The 12,062-nt window shown below is 39.7% G+C and overlaps 1 non-coding gene and 1 pseudogene across 1 annotated transcript; one reads left to right on the top strand and one right to left on the bottom strand.

Moving 5' to 3' along the window:
* Positions 1 to 435: 435 nt before the first annotated feature.
* Positions 436 to 1,628, bottom strand: LOC126000709 (olfactory receptor-like protein OLF4; annotated as a pseudogene).
* Positions 1,629 to 9,313: 7,685 nt separating this feature from the next.
* On the top strand, positions 9,314 to 9,417 carry LOC126000713 (U6 spliceosomal RNA). The gene has a single exon (XR_007492848.1). It is a non-coding gene; the product is annotated as a U6 spliceosomal RNA (small nuclear RNA).
* Positions 9,418 to 12,062: the final 2,645 nt, after the last annotated feature.

The following is a 12,062-nucleotide window of genomic DNA, read 5'->3' as shown; positions in this document are numbered from 1 at the left end:
GATAAGGCACTTGCCTTGCACATAGTAGCTGCGCTTATTTTCCAAGTAGCCCACCAGGAGTAAGTTCTAAGTGCAGAGCCAGGAATAATACCTGAGCATGACCAGATGTGGCCCAAAACAAAACAAACAAAAATTTCAATATGCCTCAGGGAAGTGTTTTATCTTCCAGGTCAAAAAAGAAGTGTTGATGTGTGTGAGGTCCTAGAATACTGAGGCACAGAGTATTAGAGGCACTTGAAAGCTCTTGGTTCTTAGAATGCCTTTGCATTAGAGAGAAAATTAAATTAGAATAAAAGACACATAAAATCCCAAAAAAATAGTCTAAGAAATTTAAATGAAATAATTTAAATTCAACAAATAAAGTAGTAAGTAATAATACCCAACATTGGGGGAAAAAAATCCCAATTTCTGGCACTTATCTTCTTCTCTGTTAGATCAAAGAAATTCTTTATCTCCAAGACAACCTGTCTTTTTTAATTTCTGTCCCAAACAGATTTTTAGTGCTCCTTTTATATCCTTATTCCTGAGACTGTAAATAAAGGGGTTCAGCATGGGGGTGACTACTGTGTACATCACAGAAGCAATTGCATTAGTGGGGGAGCTGTGATTATCAGCAGAGCTCAGATACACCCCTATGGCTGTGCAATAAAATAAAGAGACCACGGAGAGGTGAGAGGCACAGGTGGAAAAGGCTTTATACTTCCCCTGAGCTGATGAGATTCTACATATGGAAGAAACAATCTTACTATAGGAGTATAAGATACCAGTCAAAGGACCACCACCCAGCAGCACAGATATTAAATACATCACCAAGTCATTAGCAAAGTTGTCAGAGCAGGCCAGCTGGATCATCTGTTTGAGGTCACAGAAAAAGTGGGGGATTTTAGTGCCTGTACAGAAGGACAACTGCAACACTGTTAAGCTTTCTATCAAGGAATGTAAGGAACTTGTGACCCAGCACACCAGAACCAGCAGGCCACAGAGCCGGGGATTCATGATAACCGTATAGTGTAGGGGTGGCAGATGGCCACAAAGCGATCATAGGCCATCACAGTTAGGAGGAAGTTGTCCAGTCCTGAAAAGAGCATGAAAAAAGCCATCTGGGTGAGGCAGCCTTCATAGGTGATAATGTTGCTCTGTGTCTGAATGTTCACCAGCATCTTGGGGACAGTGGTGGTCGTCAAGCAGATGTCCATAAAAGACAGGTTGGAGAGGAAGAAGTACATAGGGGTATGGAGGTGGAAGTCTGAGCTGATAGCCAGGATGATGAGCAGGTTCCCAAGAACAGTAATCAAGTAGGTGGACAGGAAAAATCCAAACAAAAATGGTTGCACATTGGGTTCCTCAGAAAATCCTTGAAGAATAAACTCTGTGGGCCCGGAGAGATAGCACAGCGGCGTTTGCCTTGCAAGCAGCCGATCCAGGACCAAAGGTGGTAGGTTCGAATCCCGGTGTCCCATATGGTCCCTCGTGCCTGCCAGGAGCTATTTCTGAGCAGACAGCCAGGAGTAACCCCTGAGCACTGCCGGGTGTGACCCAAAAACCATAAAAAAAAAAAAAAAAAAAAAAAAAAAAAAAAAAAAAAAAAGAATAAACTCTGTAATTCTGGTAAAGTTTCTTTTCTCCATGTTGTTTAATGGGACTATAGAAAATAATAAAAATAGTAATTTCACACCTTAGATACATAATTAGACTTTCCAAATAATGATCAAATCTCAAGTGACTTTTATAAAAAGGCTCAGGTACAAAGAGCATAAGTAATAGCAAAATGTAAAACATGTTGGAAATACCCAGAATGGGTGGTGAATCACCCATGAACAATGCTCATTTTGACATTCTTTAAGCATAGAAGGCATGCTGAAGAATATTAAAGTGACAGCTTGATTCTTTGGTTAAAAACCTTTGGGCAGAACATAACAGAAAAAAAAAAGAAGATAAACTTTGACATATCCTCCTTAATTGATCTCACTTCTCCCAGATGGAATTCATTTGTGATCCTTTACCATAATAGAGTCTCCCCAGTCTTTTTAATAGGATCAGTCACAAAAAGCAATACTTTGTGACCTGTCCAGTTTGCAAACTACCTACCCTGAACAGCCTGAATAAGATAAAAAGACTACCATTTATTGATCACAAAATTATCTTCCTTCCCCTCCCTGGCTCCAGACACAGGACTCATTGTTTTTGTCAATGGACACAGTTAAAAAAAAGTTAGAAGGTACATTAAGGGCAAGGATGGGGATATTTACACAGCTGTCATCATAGGGTCATGCATCATCAATAGCCATAGGGTCAACCACCTTTAAAGCATATCATTTAAGTCATCATAAAATTCTATTCTGTTCTTGCCTGGGTGAACATTTTTGCCCTTAAAATCTTCTAAGATAGAAGATATTTTAGTCAGGAACTTGTTTCATCTCCACTTGGCATTATCATTAAGAAAACAATTTTCCATGGTACCTTTTGTAGAATTTTGTAGAATCTCCACTGTTTTCCATAGACCCTGCCAGGCAGCAGTTACTGCAGTTATCTACAAGGTTGCCAGGTTTCTGTAGGTTACTGCAATAAACTGCAAGTCTACCAGATACTTGGCTGCTCCAAGGCTGCATGGGCTGCAAGGCTGCATGTTGCAGAGGCCCAAGGCTACAGTGGCCAATGGGGTCCAGCTGCCAGGTGGGGCCAAGAGTCCACCCAGGGGTGCCAACTTGTAGTGACTGCCCACCCGAGAGAGAGAGAGAGAGAGAGAGAGAGAGAGAGAGAGAGAGAGAGAGAGAGACCAAGTATCCTTTTTTATTACATCTTGGAGCCTGGGCCTACAGCCTCCACAGGGAGAAAGGGGGAAATTTACTGGCCATAGGTAGCTGTTAGAGGCCTGGGTTAAAGAGAGAGAGAAAAGAATGGATACAAAGCAGGCAGCATCTTGCCAATTCTTTAACTCCAGGCCCCTGTTAACTGGCAGGCGCTGCTCTGGTCACCATTCTGGGCCCCCTCCCAACAATCCAATTTTTTCTTTTTATAACTGGTATGACAGGGGGTGTCTCCAGGGATGTGTCCAGATTCAACTGTCATATGTGTATTCAAAGGGCTTGTCCAAGTCCAACTGCCATTATATCAACAGATTTCCCCCTTTTATTTAAAAAAAATTTCACCAAATGCAAGAAAAAAATCTACATGAATTTTTCTATTTATATACTTTATTCAATTTTTGAATGATCACAAAGTAAATTTTAATTTAAAAACCATAGTTACAAAGTTGTTCACAATACAGTCTTTTTCCACAGATAAAGTTGTTCATGATTGAGTTACAGATATACAATGTATAACACCCTTCAACAGTGAGCATTTCCCGCCACCAGTGTCAACAGGTTTCCACTCAACTTCTCAATGCACTCTTCCCTCCAACCCACCCTCTTCCGACTTCCTTTGGGGAAGACATTTTACTTCACTCTCACTCTCTCTCTCTCTTTTCTTTTGTGGCATTGTGGTCTGTACTACTGCAAATTAAGGGGTGCCATAACTGTCCTTTCCATATTAGACCTTCTGTGTTTAAACATAAAAGAGGGAAATCTGTTGATGTAATGGCAGTTGAACCTTGACACACCTCCAGTTAATTTTCCCCTCTCTCTGAAACCCCCAGTGACAGCAGTGGCAGACCTCAGACTCCAGGAAGGAATAAAAAAGGATACTTTGCTCTCTCTCTCTCAGTACTGGGCAAGTGGTCACTACAAGTTGACATTAATGTGAGCATGAGACCCCACCTGGCTTCTGGGCCCCATGAGCCCCTGCAAGCCTTGCAATATCAAGTCCTAGCAGCCTTGGGCCTCTGCAACCTTGCAGAAGCCAAGCAAAAGGCAGATTTACAGCTTATTGCAGTAAGCTGTAAACTGCAGAAGTCTGACAACCTTGTAGATTGCCGCAGTCACTACTGCCTGGAAGGACTTGCAAAAAATGGTGTACAAAATTCTACAGTATCACTGTAAAAATGACTATTCTTAGTATTTTATAATTGTTATCATTTTAATATAGTAATATATTATTTATCATTTTAAGCTGAGTTATTTTAATGGTCTAAAACTCAACCAACAACCCAATGGAATTTAAAACATGGAGATTTCATTATACAAAAGTTAAGATGCTTAGAGATAAATGTATTTACTAAAAGTACATGTCTAATTCAGCTCAATGGGAACTTAAATACATTGAATTCCAAGTTCACTAGCATAGCCATTTTTCACATAATAGTCACATTTCTTTCCTATGAATTTCCTAAGGAGAATTGACCATGTATCATGTTTCTCATGAACTGCTATGACAAGTCATTGTTTTCAGGCACTCTTAATATGCGGTTTTTTTTTTTTTTCATCTACAGGAAGTCAGAGTCAAACATGCTTATCTAAATGCACAAGGTGGTGGGGCAGAGCGATGATAGAGTGATTGGAGCATTTGCCTTGCATATGGCTGAACTGGGTTTGATCCCTAGTGCCCAAGATAGTTCCTTGAATCATACCAAGACAGATTCCTGAACATCAAGCAACCCTGAGTACCTCCAAGTGTGACCGCCAAAACAAACCTAACAAAAAAGTATAAGAACATAGGAAAATAGTTTACAGTGTTCTGGAGAGCTCCTAGGATAAAAAGGCACTTATGTTCTAATTTTAACTTAATTCTCTTTTTCCTTCCTTCCTTCCTTCCTTCCTTCCTTCCTTCCTTCCTTCCTTCCTTCCTTCCTTCCTTCCTTTCCTTCCCTTTTCTCTTGCTTCTCCCTTCTTCCCTCCTTTTTCTTTATTCATTCCTTCATCTCATCCTCTCTCCCTTACCTTCCCTTTTTCCTTTATTCTTCCTTCTCTTTCTTCCCTCCTTTTCTTTCTTCTTTCCATCTTCCTTCCTTCCTCCCTCTCTTCCTTCCTTCCTCCCTCTCTCCTACACATCCTCCCTCCCCTGTTCCTTCCTTCTTCCTTACTGCCATATTCATTGGTTCTCAGGGCTTACTCCTATATTTGCACTTTGGTGGGGCTTGGTGGACCATTTGTGGTGCCGGAGACCAAAGCCAGGTTGGCATATTTGAGGCAAGTAAGCTACCAGCTATACTATCAATCCTGCTCACTCTCTTATATTTTTCCTATGAAATCCACTTCACAGTTAACATGGATTCCATATTTCTTATGAACGAGTTATCTCTGTATTATTAATCATGAACAACACATCAAGTGATTATCCGAAACCATTCAACAATGGTCTCTGGTAAGTGGGCTAGGTCATATGAGCTGGAGAATAAACTTGAGGCAATGCTCTTGCATTTATTCTCTCTGACTCCCTGCATGGTCTGCATGATATGTAAACTTACCTTGTTGGGATATCTTAGAGAAAAGGTCCTGAAAGGAAGCAAAAATTTCCCCCTGGCAGTGAGGGTAGGATCCTGAAGTGCAGAACAATTAGCTGGAAAGACAGAAGTCCTTGGCCCACCTGCTAGATTCAGGACTCCAATGCAACAAGCTAGTTCTGAGCAGCCTTAGGTTGAATAAACAGAAGGAAAGAGCAGGGGAAATATTTACAGCTCCTGTGTCTGCTCATTAGCCTCACAGCCATCTAGTTACTGTGGCCACTAACTACATGATTTCCCTGTGGGTCATGGACAAATAGAAACTTTCCTCTAATTCTCTGATCTCAAGAGAGCAAGCTTGGGTGCAGGTGAATCCTGTTTATTTCTCCTCCATGAACCCTCTGGCCTCAAGAGTCTCACCTCCCAACAGCTTAGTCAACCTTCGTGTGACTTTTGTTCAAAATCAAAAATTGAATAACCCATAGATTCCTATTTTCAAATAATGCATTTGTGTTGGAACACAATGTACAATTTCAGAGCACTGCTCTTCCTTTCTCAAATAGGACAGAATTTATTTAAACAATTCCTAATTTAAACAATTAGGAATATCTTTCTTGCATCAAGAAAAAAAGGTTAAGTGTGCTTTACAACATGTCCATTACTTTCAAGAAACCCACTTGACTCTGTTTCGTCTTGATACATCACAATGAGCATCTTAGAGAAGTTTTCTGATCTTATTACCAAGTCTATATATATTTTTTCTTTTTTTTGGGTTTTTGGGCCACAACCAGTGGTGCTCAGGGGTTTCTCCTGGCTGTCTGCTCAGAAATACCTCCTGGCAGGCACGGGGGACCATATGAGACACCGGGATTCGAACCAACCACCTTTGGTCCTGGATCGGCTGCTTGCAAGGCAAACGCCTCTGTGCTATCTCTCCGGGCCCAAGTCTATATTTTCTAACCAGCAATGTAACCATTCATTCATTCTCACCTATACTTTGCTATTTTTGTCAGGTATCCCATGAAAATGAAGGAGTTTAGACCTCATGGTGCCTATATAAAAATCCATAATTTTATTTTAATAGAATAACTGCAGACTAACTTTTTCATACACTCAAATAAATCTTTTGAAATTTTATTTAGATTCTGAAAATGTGACAACATTGTTAGTGATTATGTTCTTAGTATCTTGCTACCACCCAAATGTCAAGAACATTTCAATGCTGTCTTTATGTTACTTCTATTTTATTCTTCAGTTTATTCATCATTCCCCATCAATGCTTTCTCTTGCCTCATACTTGGTAATCACATTTCTCTAATCAAAATACAAGATTTCTTTTCATTATATTTTCAGTTTTATTTATTCGGATCCTACATATGTGATTCTAAGTATTTCATATGTATTCCATATACATGATCTATATGTAGATTATCTGGTATTTTCCCTTGTTTATCTAGCTATTATTGCTTGCTATGGCTTCCTGTAGTTACCTGTAGGTGTAACAAAAAAGACAAGATTTCCTCTTTACTTATTCTGAATGGTATTTTGTTGAATAGATAGACCCATGGTTTCTATATCTACACAACTATTGATAAGACTCTTGTCTGTAACTCTTGTCTATTGTAAATCCTTCTGTAATAAATACACATGTACATGTAAAATTTTGAGTATATGTTCTTGATATAGATGCCATGGAATCAATGAGGGGATACATGAATTCTATTCTAATATTTTATTTCATCTTGTGGAAGTTCAGCTCTTCTCTCCTGTCCTTCAAATCTCTGTTAAAAGGAAAGTCTAGTCATTTTTATCTCCTCCAGAAGGGATTTATTTGGGGGAGAACGTGGAGCGCTGATAACTCCAAGCACAGGTTTGAGTCACTCACAGGACCCTGAATTTTTCTTCTCACCATTTTTATCCTGGGCTAAGTCTAATTTCCGTGCCATACCTGGGTTGATTTTTTAAATTTTGGGCCAAACCCAGTATCACTCAGGTGTTACTTCTTGTTCTGTACTCCAAAGACTGGGGTACTAGGATAGCAGGAATCAAACCTTGGTGGGCCACCTGCAAGACAACCACCCAACTGGTGTTGCTTTCTGATCTCCTAGCTTTGTGCTCTAGTGTTACTCTCCTAAGTGCTCAGTAGACCAAGTGCCGGTGGGGGCTGGCCCTGAAATGTCTTTTAACAATGCCCCACCTCCAAGAACCTTCTATAGTTAAGTTCACATGGTAGGTGATCTGGCTTCCCTAGATTTAGGTTAGAGCTTTCTCCCCAGGAGTTGTCTGTGGAAACGTTTGTTGAGGCTGGTTCTTTGCAAAGGCAGAGGGAAGAGACACTAAGACCAACTAGAACCCTGAAGAGTCCATTTTCAACCCAGGGATTAGGGTGGATTAGGAACCTGACACCTCCTTGTATACTGGTTTTCGATACAGTGACTATTCCCAATTTGGGCCTAAGCTTCATCCTGGAGTAGTGGCCATGTTTAGACACATCTCAAAGGACATTCTACACAGAAGTGATGCTGAAAAGCTATTAGCTCCTGCATGTCATAGGGGAGAGCCATCCTGGACCCCTCTGAAAAGTTTATAAATGCTTTAAGTTCTTTGGTTGTAATTGTTTTTATGAGACATTCCTGTGGCACTCTGGGATTCCTCCTGTTTCTATGCTCAGAAACTACTCCTGGCAGCCTTGGACCATAAGGAAAAATGGTGACTGAACCCTGGTTGTACACATGCAAAAAAAATCCCTTCTTGCAGTGAGATCACTCTGGCTCTGTGACTTCATTTCTTGTCATGCTTTCATTAGGGCCACACTGAGCAGTCTTGATCAACCAGATGCTTCTTGGAAGATCATGTTGACAGGGATGCTCAGGGGTTATTCCTAGATCAGCACTCAAAAATCAGCAAGGCAAATGCACTATGCTGTGTCATCGCTCTGGCTCTTATTATGAATCTTTTGAACAGTGAGTCACCATACCATACTGTCATACTAGAACAAGAGAATAACTCTTAATGTGTTATAACAAAATACCTCTCCCTCCAATTCATTACCTCATATGTAGATCTGATAGAAAGCTTAATATTGAACAAATAAATCTGGATTTGAAAATACCCCAATCCTATTATTTGGACTTATCTTGGTTCCAGATAGTTTTCCCTTTGTCAGTATTTCTGCAATTACTCATTCATGTGACTCAGTTACATTCACCATTTGAACAGGAAACTGGGAATTTCTGAAACTTACCACCTGTCTGTCTCGGACATAGTCATCATTAGATCCTGAGTGTCCCTACATATATTCTAGATAGGTTTTCTCATAGGAACATTGGAAATTGGGGGCTTCATATTGAGGTTTCTAAATCCACTCACTCCTTATATTTCTGCTCAACAGGTGAAGTTGCTGTTTTAGAATGTGAGCCTGTTTACTCTTAAGATTTTTACAGAGTCATCAGCATAATACACAATATCAACAAGAAAAGTAAAAATCAATATTAATACAGGCAGAGAAATCATATCAATACAGGCAGAGAAAGCATTTAATAAGGTCAAACACTTTCTTGATAAAAACTCTCAGCAAGATGGGAATAAAAGGAACCTTTCTCAATAGAGTTAAGGCCATCTACCACAAGCCAATGGCAAATATTATCCTCAGTGGAGAAAAATAAAAGTCTTCCCTCTAAATTCTGGTACAAGACAAGGCTGTCTGCTTTCACCACTACTCTTCAACATAGTACAGGAAGTACGTGATATAGCGATTAGGCAAGAAAAAGATATCAAAGGAATCCCTATAGGAAAGGAAGAAATCAAGCTCTCACTGTTTGTAGATGACATGATACTCTACTAGGAAAACCCTAAAGACTCTACTAAAAGTTTCTAGAAACAATAGATTCATATAGCAAAGTGGCAGGCTACAAAATTAATACACAGAAATCAATGGACTTTTAATATACCAATAATAACAGGGAAGAAATGGACATTAAGTAAACAACCCCATGCTCACTTCACCAGCACATATATAAAATTGGAATGATACAGAGAAGATTACCATGGGGTTACGCAAGGATAACACGCAAATTCGTGAAGCATTTCATATTTTAAAAAAGAGATAAAACAACCCCATTCACATTAGTGTCACACAAACTCAAATATCTTGAAGTCAACTTGACCAAAGACGTGAAGGACCTATGTAAAGAAAACTATAAAACCCTGTTCCAAGAAATAAGAGAGGACAAACAGAAATGGAAACAGATACACTGCTTATGGATTGTCAGGATTAACATTAAAATGGCAATACTCCCCAAAGCATTATTCAGATTTAATGTGACCTCTCTTAAAATACTCAGGATATTCTTCAAAGAAGTGGATCAAACAATTCTGAAATTCATTTGGAACAATAAACACCCCCTAAATAGCTAAAGCAATCCTTGGGAAAGGAATATGGGAGGCACTACTTTCCCCAACTTTAAATTTTGTTATAAAGAAATAATAATCAAAACAGCATGGTATTGGAATAACGACAGACACTCAGAACAGTGGAACAGGCTTGAGTACTCAGAAAATGTTCCCCAGACATACAATCACCTAATTTTTGATAAAGGAGCAAAAAATCCTAAATGGAGAAGGGAAAGCCTCTTCAACGAGTGGTGTTGACACAACTGGCTAGCCACTTGCATAAAAGCGAACTTAATCCCAGCTAACATCATGTATGAAGGTAAAATCCAAATGAATTAAAGACCTTGATATCAGATCTGATACCATAAGGTATATAGAATAACATGTAGGTAAAACACTCCATGACATTGAGACTAAAGGCATCTTCAAGGAGGAAACTGCACTCTCCAAACAAGTGGAAGCAGAGATAAACATATAGGAATATATCAAGCTGAGAAGCCTCTGAACCTCAAAGGAAACAGTGCCCAGAATACAAGAGCCACCCACTATGTGGGAGAAATTATTCACCCAATACCCATCAGATAAGGGGCTAATATCCAAAATATACAAGGCACTGACAGAAATTTAGAAGAAAGAAAACATCTAATCCCATCAAAAATGGGGAGAAGAAATGACCAGACACTTTGACAAAGAAAAAATACTGGGGGCCAGAGAGATAGCTTGGAGGTAAGGCGTTTGCCTTGCATGCAGAAGGATGGTGGTTCAAATCCCGGCATCCCAATAAAAAATACAAATGGCCAAAATGAAAAATGAAAAAATGATCCACATCACTAATCATCAGGGAGATGCAAATCAAAACAACTATGAGATATCATCTCAAGCCACAGAAATTGGCACACATCACAAAGAATGTGAACAAGCAGTGCTGGTGGGGATGTGGAGAGAAAGGGATTCTATCCACTGCTGGTGGGAATGCAGTCTAATCCAACCTTTATGGAAAGTGATATGGAGATTCCTCCAAAAACTGAAAATTGACCTCCCATATGATACAGCTATACCACTCCTAGGAATATACCCTAGGAACACAAAAATATAATACAAGAAGCCCTTCCTCACACCTATATTCAGTGCAGCACTATTTACAATAGCCAGACTCTGGAAACAACCAAGATGCCCTTTGTTGGAGACTGTTTGGCATAACTAAAAGCACTTTATACTAAAATCAAAATGGAGTCTCTGAAAGTCTGAGCAAAAGTGCCTACGTGACAATTAGCAGGAGCTGCCAGTCTAAGCAGCTAGCAAATGTGGCCTTTGCCCTTGGACCTAAAGAAAAGGGGAGTCACTGCATACCTCAGAGCTAGGGGAGTCGACCACAGGCACCAAGATATTCCCATAAAGATAGAGGCTGGTGGGCCTGGGCAGAGATTAGATCTTATACTTTGTTGCTCTAACAACTTGGGCCTCATGATTGATGAATGCCAGCTTTGTGATGTACAGCCTTGTTAATTTTGAAAAAACATGATGTGCCTGTGGAAAGTTACAATTATTCCAAGAATGCCTTGCCCCATTCTCTTTGTTTGGCCTGACTATAAAAGGCTAGCCCCCTCCAGAATAAACGGACTCTTGATTGGAACTTTTCGCCTTGAGTCTCCTTGTCTTCCCAATCCCTCTTTTCTTTCAGGCCGGAATCCTCTTCGTGACTTGAGAATAACTGTTGTGGTCTCCAGCCTCTCCCGCGGGTCGGGATTGAGGTCCCTGGGGGGCCGCAGCCCTTCAACAGATGAATGGCTAAAGAAACTGTGGTACATATATACAATGGAATATTATGCAACAGTCAGGAGAGATGAAGTCATGAAACTGTCCTATACATGGATGTACATGGAATTTATTATGCTGAGTGAAATAAGTCAGAGGGAGAGAGATAAATACAGAATAGTCTCACACATCTATGGGTTTTAAGAAAAATGAAAGACATTCTTGCAATAATTTTCAGAGACAAAAGAGAGGAGGGCTAGAAATTCCAGCTCACTACATGAAGCTCACCACAAAGAGCGGCGAGTGCAGTTAGAGAAATAACTACATTGAGAACTATTATAACAATGTGAATGAGTGAGGGAAATAGATATCAAGTCTAGAACAAAGGCAGGGATGGGGTGATGTGGGAAGGAAAAAGATTTGGGACATTGGTGATGGGAATATTGCACTGGTGAATAGGTGTGTTCTTTACATGACTGAAACCCAATCACAATCATGTTTGTAATCAAGGTTTTTAAAGATATTAAATTAAAATAAATGCACAATTAAAAACCATAAAATATAAAAAAATTTTTTTACAGATTCACAATATTTA

This window comes from Suncus etruscus, unplaced genomic scaffold (assembly GCF_024139225.1).
Source record: "Suncus etruscus isolate mSunEtr1 unplaced genomic scaffold, mSunEtr1.pri.cur scaffold_76_ctg1, whole genome shotgun sequence".
NCBI lineage: Eukaryota > Metazoa > Chordata > Mammalia > Eulipotyphla > Soricidae > Suncus > Suncus etruscus.
Note: the sequence above shows the minus strand (reverse complement) of the source record. Positions and strands in the feature narration are given on the sequence as shown.